Genomic DNA, 15,476 nt, shown 5'->3' with positions numbered 1-15,476 from the left:
TAATCTGATGACTCCTCACCACTGTCGTGCTCATCACCTTGGTCTTTGGCACCATTCTCTCTCAACTGGATTATCGCAACAGGCTCCTAACTTGTCTGCTTGCTTCTGCCCTTGCCCTGCAATAGTATTTTCTCAAAACAGTAGCCAGAGTGATTCCTTTAAAATATAGTCAGATCCCCTCACTCCTCAACTCGAAACCCTCCAAAAGACTTTCTGTTTCACCCAGTGTAAAAACAAGTTCTCACGCTGGCTTCCAGGGACCTCTGACCTTACCCCTCCTTCCCAAGCCACTCCAGCCACCAGACCTATTCTTACCTGAGGGCCTGGGATGTGTCTTCCCCAGGTGATCTTGTGGCTTGTGCCCCTAGCCCCCTCAACACTGGCTCAGAGAGCCCCTTCTTGGCGAGGCCCTCCCTGGACTACCGTATTTCACTTCTGCTACCCAGCTGCCCACTGCCTGCTCCCTGCCCTCCCCGCCCTCTTCCTCTGCGTTCTTCTTCAAAGCACTTCTCTTGTTCTGATCTGTGTTTCTGTTGTTGTTTATCTGTGTCCCTTCACTGGAATGCAAGTTCCCTGAGAGTGAGGAGTGTTGTCTGTTTTGAAACCTGCTGAGCCTCCACAGTCTAGAGCAGCGCCTGCCCGGAGGCATTTGTTGTATCAATGATGGCACCCTGCTTCCCTGGCTAAGCACTTTCCACCTGCAGGCCAACCTTGGGGGCTGAGGGCGTTAGGGGTGCCCTGCAGGCTTAGAGGTGGGGTTTGCAGGCGGCTCTGAGGCACAGGCAGGACGCATCTGCCCATCTCGACTGCTGCAGGAGGCCCTCCAGAATCAGTAATTGCACACGTTGATGGAGGCCATTTTAAAAAAGGCCTCTTTACAGGAGCCAAGAGGACAATTTTCATGCCAAAGAGCATCACCAAAACACTGTCTTGCACTCATGTGTTCTCTCCCATATGTGAGATCTCAAAGCACTTTGCAAATGTGTATTGATTGATTTTTATAATATCCCTACCAGACAGAGGAGGAATCAGTCCCCTGATTAAATAAAGAAAACTCAGCTTTCATGATTAAATCAGGCACAAAGATGGAGCTCTGGAGCCCCGGGGTGCCAGGAGCAGAGGAGGGCGCTCAGATGTGCCCTCAAGCCGAGGCTTAGACTTAGTCATGTGTAGCCTCATCACAGATGTGCTGGTGGGGACACTGCAGCCACGGCACCAGGGTTCGAATCCTCTGCCCACTGGGTCCCAGCTGGGTGACCACGGGCAAGTTACTTAATCTTTCTCTGCCTCCGTTTCCTTAACTCTAAAATGGGGATAAATGGTATCCTTTTCACAAGGATGGTTGTCACTAGATCAGATAACGTTGAACTGGTTAACACTCAACAAATGTTATTAGTAATAACAAATGTCATAGCAGAGCCACTGGCCGCAGCCTTCTGCTGCCTGCCCCCTACATGTGAATACTGTGCACCTGACTGACCCCAGCTCCCTGTCCACTCATGGCCCACAGAAGCCCAGGGCTGGACACATGGAGCCTCAGGAAGTACTTGCCAGATGGGTCCTGGCCCAGATGGGATGAAGGCCCCTGAAGCTGCACTGCATCCTTCATAGGCTGCTGGGAAGGGCAGCAAAGGTGTTCTAGTGGGCTGGCCTTTGTGGGTCAGGATGCTGGGAGTGGGAGTGGGTGGGGTTGGGCTGGCAGTGCCCCCTCCTCTGAATATACTCCCCCTCCCCAAACCACAGGTACCTAAAAGGCCAATACCTGCCAAATTTGAGCTACCACTGGGCCCTGCTGAAACGTATGTTGGATACCGAAAGTGTATAGAATTACTTGAGTGGTAGTATACCTTAGCTTGGGCTCTGAAGCCAGACTCCTGGGTTCAGTCCTGACCTACAACTCTCTACCTCTGAGATGTGGGCAAGTTACTCCTGTGCTTGGTGCCTCCAGGCCTTTTCTGCAAAAAGGGGCTAGTGAGAGCTCCTCCCTCACAGGTGGTGTAAGGATTAATGAATTCACTTAGAACAGTGCCATGGCACGTGGTAGGCACTCAGTAAGCATCAGCTACTAATGCTATTATTATTATTACCTGTGATGACTTGTGTGGCTTCAGAAGCAAGCTCTGTAACACATCATGGGCCCTGCCATGCTCTGCCTCTGGCCCTGGTCCCTCTGCACCGTGTCTTGAGTGCCCTGTCTGTCCACATGGCATTCACTCCATCATGGGAGAGATTCCCTGTTGTGGACCCCGAAATATTTCCTTAGTAAGCAACTTGCACACAGGGTGACAGGGCCAGCCTGCCTACCACTGTGTTCCCAGGGCCCTACTTAGCACTTGCCCGAGGCAGATTTTGGCACGACTGAACACAGGGAGCAAATATTCACCAGCTACTTCAATGAAGGAGCTCCCAATACCTTAAAGGAGTGTTTACTCTGAGCTTCCTAACCTGTTGGTTTTGTTACTTCAAAGACCATGGCTGTCACATTCAAAGCTTCCTCCAGTAAATTAAGCCATGGCGCTGAGCCACATGACACCTGCCAGGGGCGTCTCGGTTCACTCTGGAACTTACTGTCCTCTGCAGAGCCCGCAGGGACAGCTGGCTGCCAGGCCATCACCCTGCAAGCACACCTGCATCAGAGCAGCCCTGTCTGAGGATGAGGAATAGGGACCGGAGTCTGGGCGGCCATCCCTGTACATCGGGGAGACTGAGGCCTGGGCCAGGGCTCTTGTGGCTGTGCCATCGTAAGGACCACACTGCCCTCCTGTGATGCAGGCCAGTCCCATACCCTGGCCATCTTGGCGACATTGTGTTTGCAGACATCACAGAGCCTGCAGGGTGCAGTCATCCTAGTCTGACACGGGCCTTTTAAAGTCGAGCTGCCCAGACTCTGAGCCCGTGAATATTTCATCTACCCAGCTGCCGGGCCAGGCTGCCCACAGCGGGGCTGGGGCCTGCTGTCTGGAGGCCAGGGACCATGGGCTTGGGCTGGGTATGTGCTTTTCACTCCAAGCAAAACCAATAACCTCTCCTGACTTCAAAGGGAGGCAGGTACATGAGTGTGGAGGCTCAGGCAGGGCCCACACAGACAGATAACCCCAGTTTCTCCTCCTACGTCCATTTAACCCTGGGTTCTGTCCTCCTCTCCAAAACCACCACCACCCAGAGCCATTAATCAGCCACACAGCCAGCTGCTTTGAGTCTTCCCTCCTCCTGTCTCTGCTTCTCCTTCACAAGGGCTGCTTTTGAACTCTAACCAAGCAGCAGCTGGCAGGCGGGGAGGCAGGCAGGCTGCTGGGGGTCTGGGCATGAATAATCCAAAGTGGACAATCAGCTTCTGAATGATGGAGAGCTGACTCCAGGGCACCGGGAGCCCTGCTCGGCCCACACCTTCATTGGTAATTTAGAGAATGCAAGGAAAACATCCAAAGCGGAAGTGCGTGGACGTCCCTCCCCAGTGAGATGCAGCTACCAACTGCTTCTCCATCCAGCAGCAGCCGCTGCTCCCTTAAAGGCTACTCTGACAGCGCTTAGGTCTCCCACAGCCTCCCCTCCTCTTTGGGAAGGTGTGTGCACATCCTGGGCTGAGAGCAAGAGGAGTTAGATGCTCTGTGCTGGGTGGAGCTGGGGAGGGTGGGACCCAGGAAACATTCTCAAGACTTGAGCTGTCTGTACAGGATGCAATAAGACAGTCTGCAGGGCGGACGCCTGCGTTTAAGGGAAGATACACCAGGCTGCCTCCGAGGTTCGCTTTGGTGTGACCACCACTGTCTCTTTCCAAACCCCACCTTCCTCATAGCCAACCCCCCTGCCAGCGAACAGTCTATGTTTTCTGTTTCTTCCCAAACCCAAAAGCCCTGAGCTTCATCAGGAAGTGCTAGCCATCAACTGTCCACCATTCTGCAGGATGGTAATTCTGGACGTGCCCCAAACCCTCGGGCCTCAAGGGTCCCTGGGGAGGGAGCTGCATCGTTGCAGGTATGGTCATGACACAACTGGATGCTGGATTCAGCCCTCATCTCACACCCACCCCTTCCCTGCAGGGTGGGGGTGTGGTCTGGGAGACATAACAACCACTGAGTCCACTTGTCCACTCAGCACCTCCAGGTGTCAGGCTGGCTGGGCCTCGGGCCAGCCTTGAGAGCTTTCTCCGTGACTTTATTTAACCTCTAGTCTTTTTCAGCCCAGCTCCTGACCCACCCCTGTTTGTCCTATCTGAGCCAGCCTTGGGTGGCTTCCTCTGACCCCTCAGTCCCCCACTTTGCCCTGTGCCCTGGGCGATGGTGGCCCCACATGTGGCCCGGGGCAGGCGCTGCCTGGACAGAGCGCATCCTGGCAAGCTCCTCCTTGGCTGTCGGCTCACACCAAGGTGTCCCCAGGGTGCCCTGGGAGGGGTGGTCTGAACACACGTGAAAGGTGGTGTTGTTCCTAAGCTGTCTTCTCCCCAGCTGTGAACTTGCAGTCGAGCCCCGGCACGTTTCTAAGCACAGGCGCACAGAGGTGGACATTGCAGGTGGGCACTGACAGCAGGGCTGGACAGGGAAAAGAGGAGTCTCTGGGAGTGCTTTGATTTGTGGGAGCTGAGAGGGGGCAATATTTGATGGGTTTTGGGCTTGAAAGGACAGTACCCTCCATGGGGGACCTGATCACTTAGGGAACATGGGGACACCTGTTCTGAGTGACAGGCCTGCTCCCTGGGGCCCATCCTCCCCTGTGGAGCTGAGGCCCATCAGTCCTAAGGGGCTTTCTCCATGGCATCATGGGACGGGACATGGGTAAAGGCCTCTGAAATCACCTGTGGCACGCGGCCTTCGGGATGTGGAAAGAGGATGTGGTGCAGGGGCCCTGCCCTCTGAAGCAGCACATGATGAAGGCCCTCAGAGAGTCTGCCTCACTGATCCCCCCTCCGCCCCAGCCCAGAGTCACAGGTCATGGGGTCTCTCTGGATCTTGGCCTCTAGGGGAAGAAATGGAGACTGCAAAGGATCCTTTCTAGAGCAGGGTGTGTTCCCAGGGCCCCGAGAGCTCAGGTCTGCAATCTGCAGACCCAGCTTTGTGTTGGGCTCTGTGTTAGCCCCCTTGCAGGCCCCCAGCCTCCCTGGACCTCAGTTATCTTCAGACCTCAGGGTGGGGAGGACAGGCCTGCCAGGTGCCTGGCACAGCGGCTGGCACCCGGCGATCGCTCCCCCAGCGCTGGTTGCGGGAAGCAGCCTGCTCTGGAGGGCCATCAGCACCGCGCCAGCTGCAGGGCTCTGTCTGGAGAGGTTTGAGAGCCTTCAGGAAGACAGGTGAGCCCAGAGAAGACACTCCGAGGAGCCGCCCACCCCTCCCACTTCCTGTGGAGGGGGCAGAGTCCTTTGGGCCCCATTTCCACTCCCACCTGGATGCAATTTGCAATCCCGACAAGTGTACAAACAGTTGTTGTGCCTAAAGCATCTGTCTGAAGACAAACGCCCGTGCCATCTGGAGAAGAACTGCTCTCTGAGGGCTCAGCCCGCAGGCTGCCTGGGGCAGCTCACACACCAGGCTCCCTCCCACCTTCCCTGGGCAGATCGCAAGGACTGTGGAGTGGGAAGTGGGATGGGGCAGTGCTGGAGGGGTGGGAATTCTGGCCCAAGCCCGAAATGGAAAACCATTGCCAAGTAGCCTCATGTTTTGAAGAGCGACAGTAGGCCACTTAGTGGTGGTGCCCAAACCAGTCAGCGGCCCTCAGAGCATCTTCCCCGTCAGCCTACAGGCAGCAGAAGCCTCGGGATTCATCGGAAAGTCTGTGCAGAGGAGAATGAGCCTGACTTCCTGCTTGTACCTCTGCTGAGTCCAGTCACTGGTTCAATAAACTGGTTACGTGTTTCCTTATCCCAGGACCAACCTGGATACCACGGGTCCTAAGATGACAGCGGCTTTCATAAGTAGAGGCCAAAGTCCAGGGCCCCCAGAACCCTACCAAATCCTGTGCGAGCTAAAATGGGAACTCGGGGCTCGGAGCATATGGCCGTCACAGCAGGCTTGCCTCCTACCCAGAACCGGAACATGTGCCCCTCCATCAGTGGGGAACACTCCCACATTCCCACTCCACTGCAAAGGGCATTTTAATCCCACTCCGCTACTTGGCCTTGGGCCTCCTCACAGCATCCAGCCTGGCTGCCTCCAGGAGGCATTTGGTAAGGACTTGTCAGATGCCATAAAGGGATCTAAAGGTGGCTTTGCACTATCCAGGGGAAGGCCAGCTTTTGGGGAAGAACGAGTCCCGCCAGGACAGCAGTGAGTGAAAGGAAGCATGGGTGGGAGCTTCTCTCCAGACCCAGACATCCAGCTAACCCAACACCCCTGTGGAACCATGGTGGGCTGCTAACCCTGGCTAGTGCCACGTGTGGGCAATGGGATCACCTCCACTGCCACAGAGAACCCCTGACTCTGTTCTTCATTCTCTCTGGGAACTGCCACAGCTTCTCTCAACCTTTTCTCTTCACTACAATGAAAAAAAACCCATCATGGTCTTTAACCCTTTCAACAATGTTTATCAAGCAGCTACTACACACCAGGCTGAACATCCACCTTATGGAAAACTCTAGGCTTCTCTCTCCCACTCCTTGGCCCTCCAGCTGGAACAAAAGGTCTCAGGCATTAACAAGGTAGCCTGCTCTCAGATCAGCCCCTACTCTCTCTTTGCCCTTTTTGCCTTCTGCGTTTGATACTGCCTGGTCCCTTCTGCTGCTATCTTTGTTCAGGCACTCTTGGTCCCAAGGCCTCTGCCTATATTTCAGCCACCTACCACCTACCTGGCCCTCCGCCCCCACCCCCACCCACACTTCAGCCCAGAAGGAGGGACCGGTAGGGGCTGGGCTAGAGGCAGCCTCAGCCTTTGGTGCTGGAGAGCTGCTCAATGACAGTCCTGCTAAGGTAAGGACCAGGAGCTGGTAGTGTTGCTGATGCAGAGGAAACCTAAGGTGGGTCAGTGGCCTGTGGTCTGGGGTCTCCAACTAGCCCCTCATGTGCCACGTAAGTGCCAGCTTCAGGCAGGCAGCAACAGTTTGGGCAGGCTTGCCCTTCCCTTTTCCTTTCCCAGGAGAAGAAGCCTCTCTCTGCCCATCCAGGTTCTGTCTTTCCCCAGGGCCTGGCTCTCCAGCCACCTCCTGCCAGGGGCCACCCTGGTGCCAGGCTTCTGAGTGCCCTCAATCCCGAGTGTGGCCCACATGCTGCCCCCCGTTAGTTGCTATGCCTATGTGAGGGGAGCTCTCTTGAGTCCTCTGCCCCCTAGCACCTTGCTCCTTGTGTAGCCCACAAGCGGGGCCCACGTAGTGGTTGTGGGGTCCTGCAGGGCACTGTCACAGAGCCTGAAAAAGGGTGGGTAGAGAGGAAAGAGAGACCACAAGGCAGAGGACAAGTGATCTGTGCTCCAAGAATCCTTCCTGGATACATACAGCCTTAGAGAGGGCTCGCCTCTCAGAAACACACCAGGTAGGCCTTCTCCACACCTCAGAACACTTGGGGTCTCCAGGTGCCACAGAGCCCACACCACCCACCTGGGCCACACCCGCACTGAAGAGAGGGTGCTGCTGGCAGGACCAGGAGGCAATGGGGCTGGGGCCCTGCATTGCCTTCATCTGGCTTTCTGGGCTCTTCCCTGGAGCCTAGGGGGTGGCTTCAGCATTTGAAGAGCCCTTTGGAGGTCTGGGCTCTGGATGGCTCGGTCATTTACATCCTAAGCCTTTCCAACACTCCAATCGCAGGGAGCAAGCTTGGAAATCGGTAATGTGACCTTCAGTGCTTAATTGCATGTTGAAATCCTCACAAAAGCTTTGCAAAAGCACTGAGATTTACGAGGACAATACTGCGCTATCCTGATAAAAAGCTGACATTTAAATGCTCTCATTTTATATCTTTATAACGAAATTCCTTGTTTCCTCTCCATTTCTGAGTATTTACTAACATTTAGAGAGCTCTCTGTTCCATGCAAAATTTCAGGTTTCTCTGTGGTGCATAACACGAGACTGGGCTGTGTGACCGGTGAGCATAAGACCCAGACCTTGTTCTGCAGCCCTGCCCGCAATGGTGAGAAACAAGGTATTCAGCCACCCCGCCCCTGCCTCTCCCTCCAAGAGGAGGTTTTAAAAAAATCACCAAAATATCATGTTTTAATGAGTTTTCTTTGCAATTTGTGTATAATAGATTTTCAATAACAACCTGTAATTAGTTCATTTTCTACTACTCAATTGCTCTGCATCGAGGCCATTGACAGCTTCCAGCTGGGATCTTTAAAAATGGAAAGTGCTTGAATACTCAGCTCCAGACAATGGCTAGAAAGTGCTGGGCCTGACAATGCAGCTGTTAGGAGCAAACCACTGGAGATGGGAAAGAGGCGGTCTGGGTTTGAAACTTCCAAGAGGAAGAAGAAACTGGCAGAGGAAGAGATGGCCAGCAAGCAGCAGTTCTGGCTCAGAACTGACCGCTCCATCGTGTGATGAGGGGTGAGACTGTCCCACCCCAGAGCCCTGTACATGCACAGGGGGCCCATTCTGTCACCCCTGCTCCCCATGGGGGTGAGGCACTCATTGGACACTCATCGGGCTGCCCATGGCTTTTCAAGCACAGCCAGCGCCGTTGGAGGCGCAAGCACACCCTCAGTCGTGTTTCTGCCTTCACAGAGAAGGGAGAGCCTGGAAGGACAGAGTTCAGACTCCGGAGCATTGCTTCCTTGAGGTCTTAGACCACAGCCCTGCCCGCTCTTTGGTCCTGGCAGTCATCACTAGAGATCTGAAGGCTCTGGTGGTGAGCGGGGCGTCTAGGGCCAAGTCCAGCTCTCCAGCTGATAGTCAGTGCCCTCTCAGCGTGTTGCCTGGGCTGGCACACCAGCAGTGCTGGGGCCTCCCCAGCAGCTCCCACAAGGCTGGAGGCAGCCTCTGCAGGTCCAAGCCATGCCTGCCTTCTCCTGGCCCCGCCTCTCCGTCTGAGTTGTGTCCTCTGGGGCCCCGCCTGGCAGCCATCCTCACTCATGTGAGGCTCCTCACTCAGCCCGAGCCCTCTGCCCCTCCCTGTCCGGGTCGCCCTTCTCCTTGCCCGTTGCCTGGTTTTCTCCAACCCAGTGTCCAGGCCTCAGCTCAGTGTCCCTTCCTGACCTCTCCGTGGAGAGCAGGTCCTCCCTGCCAACCCCACACCCCGTTATTCTCTGTCCCAGTTCCCACTTTGTGTGGTTGTTGTCTGTTTCCCCACTGCCTCCCTGCTGGACCTGCAAGCTCCCCGCCGCAGGGCCTGGGGGTCTTGCCCACAGCTGTGTCCCCTGCCCGGTGCAGGCCATGGAGTGGGCTCTGCGAGTGATTACTGACCTCACATTTTTTCCTCCTCCGAAGCTTCCCAGTCTGTTTCTGGACCTTTCCTCATGCGGGCCTCCCTGCCTGGCCAGGCTCCTCGGAAATGTTCTGGTCAGCTGGCCTGCCCCTTAAATGGACGCTGCACTCCGAGTGTGCATGAATGGCCAGAATGGGCCTGCACCACCTGCCCGGGCGCTGGCCCTCCTTCCATAGAGCCTGACCCACACCAGCTTCAGGGGCAGACATGCCCAATCTTCTCACAGCGACCAGCAATGGTGCTGCTTCCTGGCGCTGACCCGAGTCAGGGAGCTTGGGTCTCTGTGCTCAGTGGTTTTGCTCAAGAGGCCTGCCCTCCCATTCTGCCAGGGCCCAGCTTGGGAGGCCTCGAGCTGTCAGGGTCTCCAGTTTTCAGCAGGACATGCTGTGTCTTCCCTTTGTGAGGCAGCCTCAGGTGGGAGGGAGGTGGCCATGGGGACCCAGCAGGGGGTTGTGCTGAGTGTTTCAGGTTCCTAAGAGCAGAGCTCAGAGGAAATATAAAGCCACATTCTATGCTAATGAATTATTTTCCTAGGTGCATGGATTTGCACAAAGACGGCAAAGCCGACCTCCTGGTGGGGTGGCAGGAGCCAGAGGGCCTGAGGATCGACCTCCGCAGCCAGGGTCTGCTGCCTCCACCTTGAATGTGGCCATGGGCTGCAGGTCTGAGAGTGGCATGGAGCAGGAGCCCTTATCTCCACACACAGTTGTCGGAGGTGGAGGGAATTAAGCAGCAGGCTGGTGGCCTAAGAGCCCAACAGAACACTCACCCTGAGGAGGGCTGGGCCAATTAGTGGCTCTGGGAGCTCTATGGAACAAGCAGTTTTGTCCTTATTAAGGGAGCATTAGGCCTATGTGGGCCTCAGGGGCTCACCCCACACCCTGGTCACTCATCCAGTGGATCAGGGATGTTGGGGCTGCTGGGGCAGCCACAGGGGTGCCTTTGGTGGCCTGGTCTGGCCAGGCTGGTGCTTCCCCACCAGGGGTCCTGGCTGTGAGGCCCCAATAAGGTACTTCCTCTGCTCCCCCTGGGGACATGCAAAGGCTCTCTGAGACCCTTGGTGACGGTCACATTGTGTTTGGCCCCCTCTGCTTGCCAAGGGTATTTCTCCATATACTTTATCCCCCTCACTGAGCGAACACTTACCAAGGGCTTCCTAGGTGGCAGACCCCATGCTAGGCATGAACACATGGTGAGCAAAACAGCCTCTGCCCTCATGAAGCCTGTGGTCTAATGCAGGGCCACATGACAATGGCATGGCACAGGGTGACGGAGGCTGGGAGGAGGGGCTGCGGGAACACACAGAAATCTTTGTCATCACCATCACCACCTCCATCACTGACCTACTGGGTTAATGTTAACTTAGCACATACCATATGCTAGGTATGATTCTAATCCCTTTACATGTATTATCTCATGTAGTCCTGAGCAAATTTATGTGGTGGTTTTAGGCCCATTTTACAGGTGAGGAACTTGAAGCCCAGCTTAACCTCCGGTAAAGAACTATCCAAGGTCACACAGCTGGTAAGTGGCAGAATGAGGATTCGAACTAGGTGTGACCTAGTCCATGCTCTTAACCATCAGGTCACAGCCTTGTTACTGTGCAGAGATGAACCCAGGGCTATGGGCACACAGAGGAAGGTATGTGGGTCGCGGTGGAGGGAAGAGAAATTGTGGAAGACATCCTGGAGGAGGAGACCTCTGAGCTGGGACTTGAAACTTAGGGAAACCCACTGAAGGCACAGTGAGATTCTCCTCACTGGAGAATGCTGATGAATTGCAAAGTGTGTTTAAATGCATGAGAAGGTTCTGTATTCAGGCATTTGGGTCTAATCCTGGTTCTGCTAGCTGCTGGCTGTGTGACTTTGGGTTAGCTACCTAACTTCTCAGAGTTTCAGTTTCTTCATCTATAAAATTGGGACATAATACACAGTGCTGACACACGACAAATGTTAGGTATTGCTTTACACAACCAGAGTATAAAGAGCCCATTATTAACTAAAGCGATATTGACAAGTGAAATCATTCAGATGGCACATTGACTTTGGCTGCAGGGGCACACAGTAAGCTCACACGGAAGCCTCCTTGGATCCCCTCTCTCTACCCTTGAGGTGATGAGCAAGCACCCCCACCTCTGTCCTTGGGAGGGGTGGCGAGACTCACAGCTCCTTCTGTCTTCTAATTCTCCACTCCTCCTCTGGCCACTCCAATGTAACTGTTTAATGCCCTTGTAAATGAGGCACCAAGGGCAGTGGCTCAGTTTTTTTGCTCGATTGATTTGCAAGTCCTGTGGGAGGTGACCAGTTTCTCCCTTTGGTGTTAGGGGAGTCATCACACGAATGGTCTTAGCCTCAGCCGACACCGAGACCAGCGTACTGGTACCGCTTGCTCACCAGACTCAAGAGCCAAATAGATTCAGATAAAATTTTTGATAAACCCCATGCTATCTGAAATTTTGTTACTCATGATCCCAAACCCAGTAAGCAAATGGAGTGGGATAAAGTGGTACCCTCGCCATCTAAACTCCTTGTCTGAACTCACCCACACGGATAAAAAGCCAGATTGATTCGGGGGAGGGAAGCTTCCCGTTGTTTTATTTTGCCATCCTGCTCATCACCGCAGGGCTATGAAAACTGACTAAGACAATGCGTCTGGCACGGTGTCTGGCACGGTGTTTGGCCTGTGCCTGCCGTTATCCCTTCCAGAGGATAATGATGTGTGAAGTGAAGCTGCAACATCCTTTCATTTTGCAGCAACAATGGCAGAAAAACAGCTGTAAATTCACCAGTGACCATCTCATCTGTTTCACAGAGTTGCCCTGGATACAGAGGTATTGCAATAAGCAAATTACATCACTGTTTTCCTTTCTGCTTGACTAGAGCTAAGGGAGGGCATCTGACTCCCGCACAGCCAGCTCCTTGTGGTCCTCCTGACACGGGTTCTCCTCCTGGACACTATGCATTGTGATCCCGGAACATTAACATGGGAAGCCCTTTATCCTGCACTGCTAGGTGCTCAACCCTTCCTTTGCATCCAACACATTGCTCTCACAGGATTAATTAAAAGGACAGGTGTCTTTCTAAAACACAGAAGAAACTTATAATGAATTTAAAGTGAGAGAAAAATCCTCCTTTAAGCAACATGTTTTTCCCATAATCCCAACCCAAGCATTCAGAAAAGTGCAAAAACATGCATTATTGAAAAGCTTTTTAAATGAGCAACTTTTAGATTAATTTATCATGAGGAACAGACAGGGCTGGTAAGCATCTTGCTCCCCAGTGACCATGGAGCCTGGGTCTCTGCCTCACAGCAGGGACTGGTGGTCCTGCAGCTGGTTTGGGGAGGAGGGAAGGGTCGAGGGCACGTGCTGAGGGGTCTTTAGTTCCAACTTCAGCCTGTGATAGGGAAAGCCAAAGCAACCTGAAGAGAGGAATGGAAGAAGGAATGGAATGGAGGAAGAGAGGGAGGCCACCCTTATGTTTCACTCCTGTCACTGCACAGAGATGGGTGATGAGAGCCGTAGCGCCATCTGAGAGAAAGAGACTGAACTGCCTGCCATGGCTAAGGGACCTGGCCTCTGCCCTCCTCTCTTGGGAGGGGCCACCTGTTCTGCAGAGCCAGAAGGAGGGTGCAGCCCCACTGTGAACCACCTAAGCTGAGTATGGCAGCCCCCAGCCATGGGATTCTTGGCACTGGTGTCAGCCACCTGCAGACAATGGCAAAGAGTGGCCCAGCCTGGGCTAGGCCAGCTGCATGAGAAGACATCATTTAGGGGAGACCCCCCAACACCATGAACTTGTAAATACAACCCACCTGTCCAGGAAAAAGGCCTCCAAACACATCCTTTAATAGAGCGACCGAGCCCATGCCAGGAGTCACCCCACAAACTCTGCCCTGCCTAGTACCCAAGGACCTGGCAAAGTAGACTAGAAAATACAATTTTAAAGTCTCAACCTCTGCTAGCCCATCAGCTCCAGTATTTAAAATTAAATCCAAAATGTTGTTGCTGAAACATTTGAGATATTACTTTCTGAGTTTTAGTGAGATTTCTTTAATGCCCATTGATTTCTGGGTAATAAGTTGTACCTATAAGTCTCATTTCAATTACCTATTTAACATTCACTGAACCATAAATCCATTCCCAGAGCTATGTGAATGTAGAGTTCCCATGACTTTAAAAAACCATTGATCCCCGTGTGCTCCTGGTGGCCACATGTCAAGTCTTTATAGCGGATTAACTCATTCTGTGGCTTTCTTCATGGCTGCGAGTTTACATTTTATTGCATATTTATTATTTGGGTAGGGCTGTGATGAATGGTTTGGCTGTCTGGTTCAAAAGAAGTCCAAGGCGACAGTAGAACCTAATTTGCTTTAAAAATGATGATTATAAAGCTTTTCAAACAATAATCCAGGGATCAAGGACGAATAATCCACATTGCTCTCTATCGATACATGGCTGGAGGTGAGGTGACGATGTCCCTTCTTTCCCAAGGGCAGCTCAGGTTTATAATGACCCTTGTTAGGGAGGCCAGGTGGCCTTCTCTTTCATCGGGGGCAACAGGGATGCTTCCACCTCCTCAAGAGTAAAGCCAACAGTCTCCTGTTCAGCCCCAGACTGATTCCTAGGAACAGAGCTCAGGAAGCAGAGGCTTCTGCAGTACCGGGTACCAGGATGGTGCCTGAGCAGTGCCATTCTCTGCTTAACGATGCCACCGTGGGACATCTGAGTGGTGGTGACTGGTGTATACCCCAAATTCCTGAAGGCCAGCCTTGGCCCCTGACTCTTAAAATGTACCCACCTTTTCCTTCATAGTGCCTTTTGCAGAGGGGCCTGAGCACAGAAAGCATTGCTGGGAATATCTCAGAACTGTCCCCAGGACACACGCTGCTGCTTTCCCCAATGGGTAGGGCTGCTCTCTTGGCCATCTGCCCTGACATCTACTCTTCTTGTTCATGTCTGTGGGATTGGAATCATCGGGGGTCTCGGTTTGGGGGAAGGTGGAGGGAGAGGATACTGCAGGAGGTGGACGCTGAGGACAGGAGGGAGGGTCTTGTCCAGTGTGTGCAGGTCAGTGCTTAACAACTGGCTCTCCAGAGGAAGAAAGCACCTCTCCTCTGCTTTTGTAGCATTTGTATGGTGTAAATTTCCATGGTGTAAATACTCCCACTACCGCTGATTTGAAGCTACCAACTATACAATTATTTGCTTTGTGAAAGTCCTGAAGATCTAACCATCGGCTCTCATGAGCTAGGTCTATGGAGTTGCTGGGTTCTTAGAGATTTATTGCATGGAATAAGCTCCTTGATCCACAAAGCAAACACCATCCACATGCAGGTTAAGCCCTCCAGACGTTCACACCTTATGATGAACTACTCCACGTAGACAGGCGTTTTAATAGTGAGCAGGGAGGAGGAGGATGGGGAACCGAACCGCATCGTGGGATATCAAGCAGGGCCCTGTAACTGGGGGTTGGGCTTTGGTCCTTGGCAATAAGGATGCCATGAACTGGAAAGGCACTGCTTGCGTCAAGCTCACGGGCATTTCCCACAGGGAGGAATCACACTCGTTTCTCTCCTCTTATTCGCAAGCACCTCTTCTACCTGCCACAAGAGTCCTTCTTGCCAACGAATCACAAGGGCTCCTTCTCAGGCCTTGTGAATGGAATAACAGCAGCACAAAGAGATGTCAACAGGAAGCAGGAGTACCTTTCTGAAAAACAGAACTCCAGGTAGCGGTTGGCGTTGGGGGTGTAGATGCCGGGGTCTGTGGCTCAGGGTACTAGTGCAGCCTGGGAGTCTCTCACCTACTTTCCAAATTCCAGGGCCTGCAGTTAGGAGCTGGGAGCTTCACACAGGGTGCATACGTTACCTGCTTTAAGCAGAGCCTGAATGCTGTCTGACATAAAGGGGCTTCATCTCTTGGGGCCAAGAATGGTCCCTCTTGTCTCAAGTTTGTGCTCAGCACTGCTTTTCCCTCTCCTCGCTGCTGACCTCTGTCTGGAGCCTTCTGGGGCTCGTTCTCGCATCTCGCATCTTTTGGAAGCCCTGTCCCAGCTCCATCTACGGTTGACACGAGCTAATCTCTTGGAGGAGCCCCTCAAGGAAAGACACAGGTCCTTGGCTCATCCTACCCAC

At 53.4% G+C, this 15,476-nt stretch overlaps 1 protein-coding gene across 2 annotated transcripts in view; it reads right to left on the bottom strand.

Annotated features, from left to right (window-relative positions):
- The window catches only part of FSTL4 (follistatin like 4), a 401,478-nt gene that overhangs the window by 103,379 nt on the left and 282,623 nt on the right, over window positions 1–15,476 (bottom strand). The window lies entirely within an intron of this gene.

This window comes from Equus caballus, chromosome 14 (genome assembly GCF_041296265.1).
Source record: "Equus caballus isolate H_3958 breed thoroughbred chromosome 14, TB-T2T, whole genome shotgun sequence".
Lineage (NCBI taxonomy): Eukaryota > Metazoa > Chordata > Mammalia > Perissodactyla > Equidae > Equus > Equus caballus.
The sequence above is the reverse complement of the archived record's forward strand: the minus strand, read 5'-3'. Positions and strand labels throughout refer to the sequence as shown.